This window comes from Mus caroli, chromosome 6 (assembly GCF_900094665.2).
Source record: "Mus caroli chromosome 6, CAROLI_EIJ_v1.1, whole genome shotgun sequence".
In the NCBI taxonomy this organism is placed as follows: domain Eukaryota; kingdom Metazoa; phylum Chordata; class Mammalia; order Rodentia; family Muridae; genus Mus; species Mus caroli.
In genome coordinates, this window is record NC_034575.1 from 106,879,297 (window position 1) to 106,891,536 (window position 12,240).

Sequence of the window (12,240 nt, forward strand, 5' to 3'; positions counted from 1 at the left end):
GTGCTGGGTTCTGATGATGGTGAGTGGTCTTGGTTTCTGTTAGTAAGATTATTACGTTTACCTTTCGCCATTCTGGTAATCTCTGGGGTTAGTTGTTATCGTTGTCACTGTTAAAAGATTGGAGCAGACTCTGTGTTCCACTCACAAGAAGTCTCAAACTCCTGTGGTGGGTGTCGTGTGTAGCTGGCGGGTGTCAGCTGACCATGCGCTCTAGCTACCCTGGTGCTGGTCAGACCAGATGAGGCTTGTGGCCCTACTCAGACCGGATTTCTGCCTCCCCAACCAAAGCAGTCTCAGGTCCCGTGTGATTGGACTGGAGGCTTAAAATTTCATCTGTGCTGTCAGGGAATACATATGAACAACAAAGAAAAACAGCTTGACATGGAGAACAATGTCAAGGATTTTAGCCGAAAATAACAAACTAAAGGAAGGTACAAAATTGAGATTTTTATCAGGGAAACTAGGAACTATGTCAGAGAGTTATTAGGAATAAGTCAAACATATGATAATAAAAAATACATTCCCAAAAAGATTGAAGCATCTAAATTTGACTAAAACTAGACAATTTAATAATATTCCTTTAGTCCAGGCTTGTCCAACATATGGTCCAGTGACTACAAACATCTCAAGACCATTATAAACACTACCCAACACACTAATGGACCACAGCATTGTGTTGGAATCTGAAAAAGTTAGACTCTTCCTTTTGAGTTTTGGCACAGTTCTCCTTGTCAATGAGAAACAATGCCAACAAAAATGAAGTAAAAAACATGCAGCAAATTTGTACAAATCAAGTAAATTTTGTGTATGTAAAAGATTTCTTCTATTTTAAATTGCATTTATACATCTGTGTCTGTATGTGTGCATATGCATATGATGCAGGCAGCTGTAAATTATTCAGAATGTTTATATGAGCAATAAATGTTCTTAAATTCTAAGCCACCTTTCCACCCCTCATTTGTTTCTCAAGCACTGAAAAGCTCACATTCTCTAATGTCCATCAATAGAATATTTGCTAGGATTGGGGCACTCATGCGTGGGAAACATATTAATAACCTGGAACTCCACTTGGTTTGGAATATGCATAATTCTCTCTACTATAACGCAACTTGAAGCCTCGTTCCTTTAGCTGCAAGTACTATCCATATGTTGTTCTCCTAACACTGTATTTAGGAACCAGTTGACAACCCTAAGACACCAAGTCTATCAGTCTACACCTATACCTACTTTAAACTGTGAAAATAAGTCACTCCCCTTAGTAACCTCGTATTATTTCTGTTCAATCACATCCTGAAACACCACCTAGGAACTATATGAAGTTTTAAGGACATTTTCCTACTTACTATCTTAATCAAATCAGGCATATAGATAATTAAAAATAAGTGCAGTATAGGAGGGACTCAAGCATCAGATAAATTGCCAAATCTGTCAGTCAGAATAAAGAACTACCAAAAGTACTCCTTCTCTTAAATCCCATAAAATGGATCCCCAAACAATAATAGTGCCTTGGGTATCTGCATTCACAAGACCAACTGTTCAATTACAGTCTGTTCTGACTCTCTCTATAGCTTTGTTTAAATAAAGTTTCTTTGCCACTTTTGAAAACTCTTGAGTCTTTTATTTCAGTTATCTGAGTGAGAAGTCAGGAACATGAGAAAGCCTGACCTGGATTGAACAAGTAAACATGTCCATGCAAACACTGAAGGAAAATCATTCAGTAAACTTTACTTTGACGTTGTTCAGTTCATGATCAATAGAAAGTAAAGAGACAACTAAATTACATTTATCTAGGAACATTGAGACACACATAGGAAATAAACTGTGCCATTAAAAATTGTTGTTGGTGGGGTTTTTTGTTGTTGTTTGGTTTGGTTTGGTTTTATCTTTACAGTTGAGATTGTATTTGAAAGTTGTTCTGCACAGGAAGAAAGGCAATATCTAACTCTGCAAAGAAAACTGACTGCCCACCCCCCAGAAAACTTTATACTTGCATTAGAAGATAGAAGATGATGGGAGGGTAGATGGGATGTTGTAGGAGTTTTCTTGTGCAGGAAGAAGCTAACGATTCATTGCAGTGAACTGAACTGAGTAGATCAACATCTAACAGTGTAGCACTTGGCAAGAAGAAGCTGAAAAAGTAAAGATGCATAGACTTAGCGGCACGGTGATGCCCTAGCCAGCTAACTTTCCTTCTAGATGCTGAGCTTTAGAAGATGACAAAGAGTAGACTTCAGTATGATTTGTGGACTATTTGAGGTAGGGTTTTATGCTCTATTAAGAATGGAGTGGTAAGACAAAGCAAGAAGTACCAACACTTGCTGCTTTGTGCCCTGGACCTCCTACCCCCCAACCATACTCACTCACCCTTGGGGGTTGGGGATGAGGCGGTGTGGACTCAATGGCTCAGACCCCAGGAGCAAGTGAGAACACCACAGCAAGCTCCTTTATTAAGTCTCTGGGAATGCCCTTTGTACTTTCCACCTGTGTCCCATTGGTCCCAAGTAAGCGTGTCTTACAAGTGGCAGTTCCTGATTGGCTGTCATTGTGTCCATCACCAATCTCTCGGCTCTCAGGTAGGCTTCAGTTTGGCATTCCTATGGAAGTTGCCTCCACAGCTGAGCCCACCCCCATGTGTTTGTGAAAGCAATCACAACCTTGTCAGTAAGGCCTGCTGTTCCTCCTACAGACACCTAGCATCTCTTTTCTCTCCAGAATGGTGTCTAGTAGGATCATTCTTTTTTAAATCTCCTTCTTAAACTTCATTATCATTAGCTCAGTAGAGCCAAGCCTTAAGCATGAAAAACAAATTTTATTTAGAGTATTAATAAAGCAGAAGTGATTGTGCCTTCCTCACCAAATCTCCAGGCATCTTAACACATCCAGTACAGAATCACCCAGAGAACAATTAGAAAACATTTGAAACAATTCTCATTAGAGATAATATACCAAAGACTTAGTGACAGGGATTATTTTTTTTAAGTTGATTAAAGTTATTCATTTAAAACCACTTTTAAAAGCTTCTAAGCAATGCAAATAGCTACCACAGAAGGACCTTTGCCCTCGCACTGTCCCACAAAACACATTTTTAAAATCTCTGAACGGTTTCTGGAAACAACACTACCGAGATAGGAAAAAAATGCAAATATTAGGACTTTCATTTCATTCCAGTTATTCACAAATATTCAGACTCCAGCAAAAAAAAAAATGCTTCAGAGAGAGAAACCCATAATAAAATGTTCTCAAGAATATGTTGACTGACAAGCTAAATATTTTAATATTGGGAGAGACATAGGTATATTAAAGCATTCTCTATTTTCACCCAGTGTCCATCAGATGCCCCTGATGTTTGCTGGAAAAAACTCCATCAGCAGAGACAAAGGTCAGAACACCTCTGACTATTCCTTGCTGTATGCGATCTGGTGGACTGCCTTGTAATCCTTGCTGCATAATATAACTCTGCTCGCAAAGAGAGACTTGCACCCTCCAGGCACAATGAGAATAACTGAGCAGATTCACTGCAGAAGTTCTCATATCAACTACTCACTCCCCCTTCAACTCTGCAACAATGTTTTTATATCTCCCAGAAGCCATAGAGTGATAATAATTTCTTAAGGATTCCTTATGCTAGGAGTCAGTAGGCTATGCTGTATGGTCTGTATTTGTTCTTATAAAACTACTTGTTTTCATAAGTAAAGTTAGACAGGAACATAGCCACCCACATTACTTTCCTATCGCCCGGAGCTTCTTTCTCTAAGTAGCTCCTACACAGATTATGTGCCTGTAAAGTCCAAAATATTTACTAACTAGCCCTTTATGGGAAGGTTTTGTCGAACCCTGCTCATATTATTGAGCATACACAAGCATGCAGACATTACCAACCATTGAGGTTTTCGTCAGCAGCGTTTTGTATTTTCACTATACCAGCCACTCTCCCAATGCAAAGTAAATATGTATATTACAGTTGCCATTCTTGTCTTTATTGCTGTTTGTCTGGTTAAAGCCTCACTCTATATCCCAGGCTGACCTGAAACTTACTACATATCCCTTACCATCATCTAACTGGAGGGCAAACCTCCTGCTTCAGTCTATCCAGTGCTGGGATTACAGGTTTAAGCTACTACATTCAGAACAATATTTCCTAATGCTCTACAAGCTGCTATATTTGGAATGAGTCAGAGGGGACCTGACCTAGCATGTGCATCCCAGTATATCCCTCAGAAGCCAGGAATGAGTGTCATTAAATAGTCAAAATGCACTCCTGTGAGTCCAAGTGTCAGCGCAGAATCCTCCTGCATCTGATGCTCCAGGCAGGCAGGAATGCATTGGGGTTCCCATAAAGGATTTCTCGTTCTTTGGTCTAGTTAATCCTATGGTTCGTATTTTAAACCATTCTTTTTTAAACTGTCAGCAGAAATCTGTCTTCCTCTGACTTTTATCTATAGGATCTATTCAAGACTTTAAAACTGCCCTTAATATATATGCCTAGCCTAACTCTTTTCTGAAACAACTGTCTTAACAACATTAGAAATGCATGTAAATTAAGAGAGAGGGGATTTTTAAGTTACTATAAAAGTTGATAGATAAGAGCAGCAGATTGTCATGAAAGCAGTGTTTTCAGAAGACAATTTCTATTACATTGCCTGAACAAGCTGTTTGATTTTCACCAAGGCACAAACGAGGCTGTGGTTATTGAGGCAGCAAACAGCAACATGTGGGTTGTGATGGGACCAATCTACTTCATTATCCCTTTCTACATTCCATGTGTTCTCTGGCTTTTGCCATCAACTTTTAACCTTGCCTATTCCTCACAGAATTGTGACTGTTTTTTATATTGGACAAGTTCCTTAAATTCAATAAGCCTAATCAGGATGTTGCAAGTATCAAAATGATACAAGCTATATTTTATAAATCCCTTACTTTTAAGAAGAGGAGGCTTGGGAACCCTCAGTGTCAATATAAGTTGGTTCTAAGAGCTGGGTATTTGGAAAACACTATTTTATTAAAATTATACCATCTGCATGTAATGAATATTCTGGATACATAACCAGTTTGCAGTGTATCCTGGGAATTCTGAAAGCTCAAATATTTTGTCTTACTGGTATTCTACTTGTATATTATGGTTTCCAAGTTTGCTTCTTTTATAAATTTGTGTGTGTGTGTGTGTGTGTGCACATGTGATTGTACATGTGTGTTTCTTTTGGTGTTTCTCCCTTGTTTGTCTTGTTCCCCCTCTGCTTTGTTTGCCTTTGCTTTGTTTGAGTGGGGTGGGAGCAGGGAGCAAGGAGTTGTGTGGATAGGGATATGGGGAGGAATTGCAGGAAGAGAAACCATGTTCAGAACATAGTGCATGGAAAAAACACATTCAATAAAAATGACAAAAACAAAAAATGAAAATCAAATCATACAAGCAAAGGACAAATAACATGCTAGGAGGCATAAAGAAGAGGCTAAGAATGAGCAACTGATCTTCCAGAGATGGTTTTACTGTGGACTGTAAAACATGATGAAATTAGTCATTTCCAGGCAAGGTCAAAGGGGACTGCATTTTAAGAAAGATTTCTGCTCTTAATATGCCTTTATTGTTATTATTGAATATACATAACAATCACTAGGTAGTAGCCCACCCTTTGGGAAACTTTCTGCAGATCAACAAAGATGTACTGTCTTGTACTGATGCTATATAGACAAATAGATGTTTTCTTCATACTTAGTGATGATCCACTAAGGATTCCTAAAATTATACTAGTAATTATGAAGACCCCTATAATAGGATGGCTATTAAAGCCCTCCCTGTGATGTGAAAACTGCAATTTGAACTCTGCCAGTCTTCACGTGTCACCAGTTCCAGTTCATTGCTTCTGAGATAGAAAACAGGCATTTACAACTTAGAATCCATATCAAGAGGTTGTAAAGCAATTAACCAAAAGTCATAAAAGGGAATGAATGGTTTAATGTAGGTGCAAGGACAGAAGATAAAATATCATCTGTGTTTATCTATACAAAACTACAATGCTAGCTTAATCACAAAAGTTATGGTTTTAGACTCTCTATGAACCTAGCTAGTAACAACAATGAATGTCTAGCCAGATATCTACTTTTAATTGAACTCATGTTAACATCTTGATTTTAAACTTCTCATTCAATTTATGATTTGGATTTATGTTTGAACTTCTAGTAAGATTTTATTTTAAAAAAGGATGCTTGAGAAAACCATGTGATCTATCACCCTAGAAAAGGTATAAAAAAATTAGTAATGATTACACTACATTACAGCAGACAGAGAGAACAAGATTACAAGAAGAAAGAACAGCAAAATAGTGTAACTTAGAAATTAAGAGAGTACATAGTCTGATAGATTTCTCCATTTTAATTTCCCTAAAAAATAAAAAGGGGCATTAGGGCAGGAGTAGAAGAAGGGAACAATACACAGAATGCAGAAAGAATGACAAAGAAGCTACAAAGATAAAAGAAACAGGTTTCTCCTTACCACAGGACTGAACAGGATTTTCTTAAGAGGCTTAGTCTTACTAAAGGTAACAAAGTCTTTTTCTTTCTTTCTTTCTTTCTTACAGACTTGAGTTTAATTCACTTAGCAATAAAATGATAGAAGTCTTTTCTTTCTCTATGAAAAAGAAAAGGAAAAGATTGGAGCTCATTTTTTTTTTTTTTTTTTTTTTTTTTTTTTGCTCTTTCTGCACTGGTATTTGGTCTTTTGCTCCAAATGCAAATGTAATGAATATGGGTGGATGTGTGTGTGTATTTAATCATGAGAAAAGTAAGTAGTGAGCCCACTTCTTCTTCTATATAAGTCTTCAAGCTTTGCAGGGAGAGCNTCTTTTCTTTCTCTATGAAAAAGAAAAGGAAAAGTTTTTTTTTTTTTTTTTTTTTTTTTTGTCTAGAATGAGTGAGCTCTTTCTGCACTGGCACTTGGGCTTTTGCTCCACATGCAAATGGCAAATGTATGGGTGGATGTGTGTGTGTATTTAATCATGAGAAAAGTAAGTAGTGAGCCCACTTCTTCTTCTATATAAGTCTTCAAGCTTTGCAGGGAGAGCTTTGATGAAGAAACCACATTTAGGACTAAATGCTCTGAAGTCTCTTATCCTTTGCCCATTATCCAGTTATGAACATCTGTGTTCCTTTTCATCTACTGTGTTCCTTCTCATCTTTGTGTTCCTTCTCAGAACTATATTCTTTTAGCAGAACAATAGATTAAGTGCCTCCCCCACCCCTAGGCTAGAGACCTATCTAGTCACAGGTTCTTCACCATTTTAACAGATCCGTCCAGCAGGTCCAGTTATTCGAGGGTCTCGAGGGGACCTTCTCCTAAGAACCAAATGGGGTGGTAGAGAGAGACAAGAACCTTGTGGAATGAATGACACACGGAAGCAGTCTGAGTAGCATCAAGGTCTCACTGTATTGAGAAAGGCCCAAGGCTTAATTAAATGCACAAGCAAAAGGGGAAGTACAAGGGCTTATCAGTGGGAGGGGTGGGAGCAGTAGAAATTTTTCTTTTGGCAGCTACACGGGGAAGCAGGAACTTGGTGGTATCAGGGTGTGGTCAGGACATCTGGTGCTGACTTAGGGTTGGAACATTCTGTGGTTGTTCTCGGAACAGTGCATCCGTCGGTGGCCCGCTTTTGACCCCCTTTTCTTCTCGGGGGAAGAGGCCCAATTCAGAGATCAGGACAATTGTGTTGTCTTAATGGCTCTCAACATTTAACATTGTCAGATATGAGTTGCATCTCATGGTGTGGACTTAAATCCATTTTTTTTAAAACACAGTTGGTTATTCCTATAACCATGTTGTAGTTTGCAAACTTTTTAGTTATATGATATGCATGATAACCTTTCTCCTCTGGTAGTGTAAAGAGTATCTTCTAGCACCACGAATGATTCTTGGTAAGGATAAAACTTCTATTTAAGCAGCAGCACAACTTGTCCATGTTTGACAACCTGAGTAAGTGCTGTCTTCAGCCTGGAACCTGCTTGCTCAGGGGTGGAGTTTCCTGCTCATTCGTTTTGCCACGCCCACTGCTGGACCATGCCTCTTTGCTGTTTGGAGCCACACACGTGCTCACCCTGCTACTGGACTCCGAGATTATTTGGTGGGAATTGGGTCCCCTCCCCCTTCCTTTATAACTGAGTGTCAGAACAAGTAAAGTGGAGCTTTGATCAGAATGAACTTGACTTGGCTCCATTTCTTCTTTCACCCTGTCTAGTTCCTCTCTTTCAGCTCGAGTTGCCATCTCAGTTGAACCGTTCGTTGCGAGCTGCTGGCCGGCGCAACACCAGAGGAAAACTCCTGATGCTCAGAAAACCTTTGCAGGCGCTGCATGAACTTTGAAGGACAACAATGATTTGGTCTCAGGTCTCCATTGAACTTAACAGATCAAACCAGCCCAGAGCTTAACCATAGTCACAGAACTGTAGATGCTTATAGCAGACCCTGTGATTACTTAACTAATTAAACTAATTAAGTTGCAATCCATTAAAGAATGACATTGCAATCACTAAACTGATGTATCAGCCTGAGTGAACCGGGAACCAGAGAGAACAGAGCCCAGCTATAAAATTCAAGGTCTACCCACTTCCTCCAGCAACAGTACAGTCCTAAAAGTTCCACAACCTCCAAAAATAGTACTATCGAGTGAAAGGAAGTGTTAAAACATGTGAGCCTATGGAAGACACTTCACATTCAAACTATGAAAAAAGGTTTTCAGGAAGGACAAAAATTACATACACATGGCTAAGAACAGAGAGGTCAGGAGTAGAGTGCTTGCCTGGGATAGGTAAGGCCCTGGCTCTGCTCCCTTTGTCTTGAAAAGAAAGAAACAAAGAAGTCATATGACACAAGAAAATATAAACTTGGGCTGAGGCAGGAGTCAGTCTTTCAATAAGTAAAACCAGTAAGAGGCAGGGAGGCACTGGTCCCTGAATCTATAGGTTTAAACCTCAACACCATATTCATTCTGCCTTTCTAAGGTCAATGAAGAAAAGAAAAATAAGAACCCATTTATGTTTATTGGTGTTACATCTGGGGTTGCACATGGAAAGATAAGATAGTATGTATGTAGAAAGCAACTTATTGGAGAAGCCAGTTTGGGTTTGCAGATTCTTTGGCCTCTGTAGATTTCATTCCAAACATTGGGATGACTTCACATCAGCTAAGCACCTGGAATAATAAGACTCTGGTGCCAGACTTAATGATGTGAGATTTGTGAATTATCAATGTCAACATGGCAGGACTATTCTTCATCATTCCCTGGGTTTCCTTACTGAAAATAAAGGGTAAATTATGAACTACAGGTGCAGACAAACATTGTCATTCCTTTATAAGTGTAAGTATGCATTATTTGAGCAGCTTCTATATCACAGACATTATGTAAAGGTCTGTCAACTTCTACATATGCTATTTCCTTCAAGCTTGTTCTACAGAAGAAACTCTTACTTGTATTCTTTCTGAGAGAAGTAAACATAGATAGAAAAAATCTTGCCAAATTCACTTAGCTACATTTGGTAAAGTTGGCCTTTGCTGGGCAGTGGTGGTGCATGCCTTTAATCTCAGCACTCGGGAGGCAGAGGCAAGTGGATATCTGAGTTCAAGGCCAGCCTGGTCTACAAAGTGAGTTCCAGGACCGCCAGGGCTACACAGAGAAACCTTGTCTTGAAAAAAAAAAAAAGTTGGCCTTTAAACCAAGAATGTCAGCCTTCAGACACATGTTGTTAGGTACTGACTAGACAGCTACTATATTCTCAGCACTAGTCCAGGAATCCAATAGCTTAGTCCACTAGATATGAAGTTTGCAATTCCCTCTTTTAATAATGTTCTGAAATTCTGAGACTTTCCCTATATATATCATTCTGCACAAACCTCTGTTAAGTTTACTAGCAACCAGTTATTTATCTCCATGCTGTAGAGATATAAGTATTTCCCACTCTGAGCATTGAATGTTTTTTCTCCTTAATTGTCATGAAACTGAGACAGATTCTATTCCTCCACACTCAGCTTATATAGTGTTACAAGAATGGAAAGGCCGATGCCGGGTGTTGGTGGCACACACCTTTAATCCCAGCATGTGGGAGGCAGAGGCAGGCGAATTTTTGAGTTCAAGGCCAGCCTGGTCTACAAAGTGAGTTCCAGGACAGCCAGGGCTATACAGAGAAACCCTGTCTCCAAAAACAAACAAACAAACAAACAAACAAACAAACAAACAAACAAAAAGAATGGAAAGGCTGCACACTAAAGTGGTTTGTGATGTACTCACAATAGGGAAATATATTTCCCAAAGTTAAATTTTAGGGAGAATCTCATATTTACTCATTATTAGGTATGTATATGATAAAAATTAGATACATCATGGAAAGGTATATGTTCAGTAGAAAACTGATTCTACAATCCAACCTGTCAATTATATAGAGAAATATGACAACAACATCATAATAATAATGGGCTTAATAATCAGCCCTTCCTTCCTTCCTTTATATACTGTAGGCAGCCGATGCCTAAAAGATGGCACCAGTCTCCAGTATACCATCACCGAAATTAACACCACTGCGCAGGCGCTAGCCTGAATCTGGCGCCAATCTCTTCTGAGCGGGTGCATGCAAATTAAGGTGCAGGCAGACTGACCAATCCCAGGAGGACACAAAGCTTTTCCCTGTGCTGGGGTGAGTCCTCCCTGGGTTCCCCGGGTTCCCATAGCATTGAGGCGTTCCTGGAATAAAGCTGTTGAGAAGAATCCGACCGTGTTGTGTTTTGCTTGCCGGACGAGGTGGGCACAACAAATTGGTGGCTGGCATGGGGACCCGAGGATCTTGTGAATTCAGAACTCTTCAGCTGAGGAATGGCAGTACCGATAAGTCTCCCAAATTGATCCCTGGTTAAAAGGGGGGATATGTTTTTCTCTCCCGTGGACCTAGTGTGGGTAGCTCTTATCCTTGTCGTTTCGTTTTTTTTTTGTAATTTCTGGCCTCTGCTTTTGTTTGATAGAAGCAGTTAAGGCAGGTCAGAAAATTCTCACGGAACAACAAGAAAGTAAGCAAAAGAAAGAAAAGGGGTGAAAAAGAGAGAGAAAAGGAGAAGGGAGAAAAGGCAAATTCAAAAGGAAAAGGAAATAATGAGAAAGAAAAGGAAATAGCAAAAATATATCCTTCATTAAAAGACTTAACAATAAGTTCAGTAAGTTCTGACTCCAGTGACTCAGAGCTTAATAAAGATGAGGAAGTTGACCTAGAAGAAGAGGCAGCTTGGTATGAGAGGGATAGGTATGATCCAGATTGGTCATACAAAACCAATCCTTTAAAAAAGTGGGAGTTGGCTGGCAAAAGAGTAAAATCAAAGTGCTGACCACTCCACCTTTTAACCCTGAGTACACAGGGAAAAAGGAATCCACAAAAGCTGGTAAACAAGGTACCTCATTTTGCCCAGAGGTTTGAAAGAAGTTGGACTGACTTTCCCTGTCTTCTTAGATGGCCAGGGATGACAGTATCATGAGCCAATAGATTTTAAAACTATTAAGCAACTGGCTGAGTCTGTCCATACCTACGGGGTGAGTGCAGCTTTTGTAGTTGCACAGGTCGGGGCGCTTTCTAGATATTACCTCACCCCGGGGTACTGGAATAATATTACTCGGATTTGTTTATCGTCCGGACAGTATTTAGACTGGAAGTCCTTGTCCTATGAATATGCAAACAGTCAGGCAGCAGCAAATTTAGCCACAGGACAAGATCCTCAGAGACATTGGGATGCAGACATGCTTCTGGGTTTAGGACGTTTTGCTTTAGATCTAACAAATTATCCTGAAGCAGTCTATGCCCAAATAAATGAGGTAGCTACCAAAGCCTGGAAGGCATTACCGAACAAAGGCGCAGTCTCAGGCAATCTTATGAAAATCTTGCAGGGTCCCACAGAATCATTTTCAGACTTTGTAGCACGCCTTGTTGAAGCAGCCACTAGAATTTTTGGAGACCCTGATACAGCTATGCCTTTGGTGAAGCAGCTTGTATATGAGCAATGTACTAAAGAATGCAGAGCAGCCATTACACCCTATAAACATAAAGGTTTAGAAGTATGGATAAAGGTTTGCAGAGAACTAGGGGGCCCGTTAACCAATGCAGGCCTAGCGGCAGCAGTAATACAATTGGGTAAATTTAGCAATGATGCTTGTTATAAGTGTGGCCAAAGAGGACATTTTAGAAGAAACTGCCCTGAAAATGAAAAACAGGCCACATTAGATA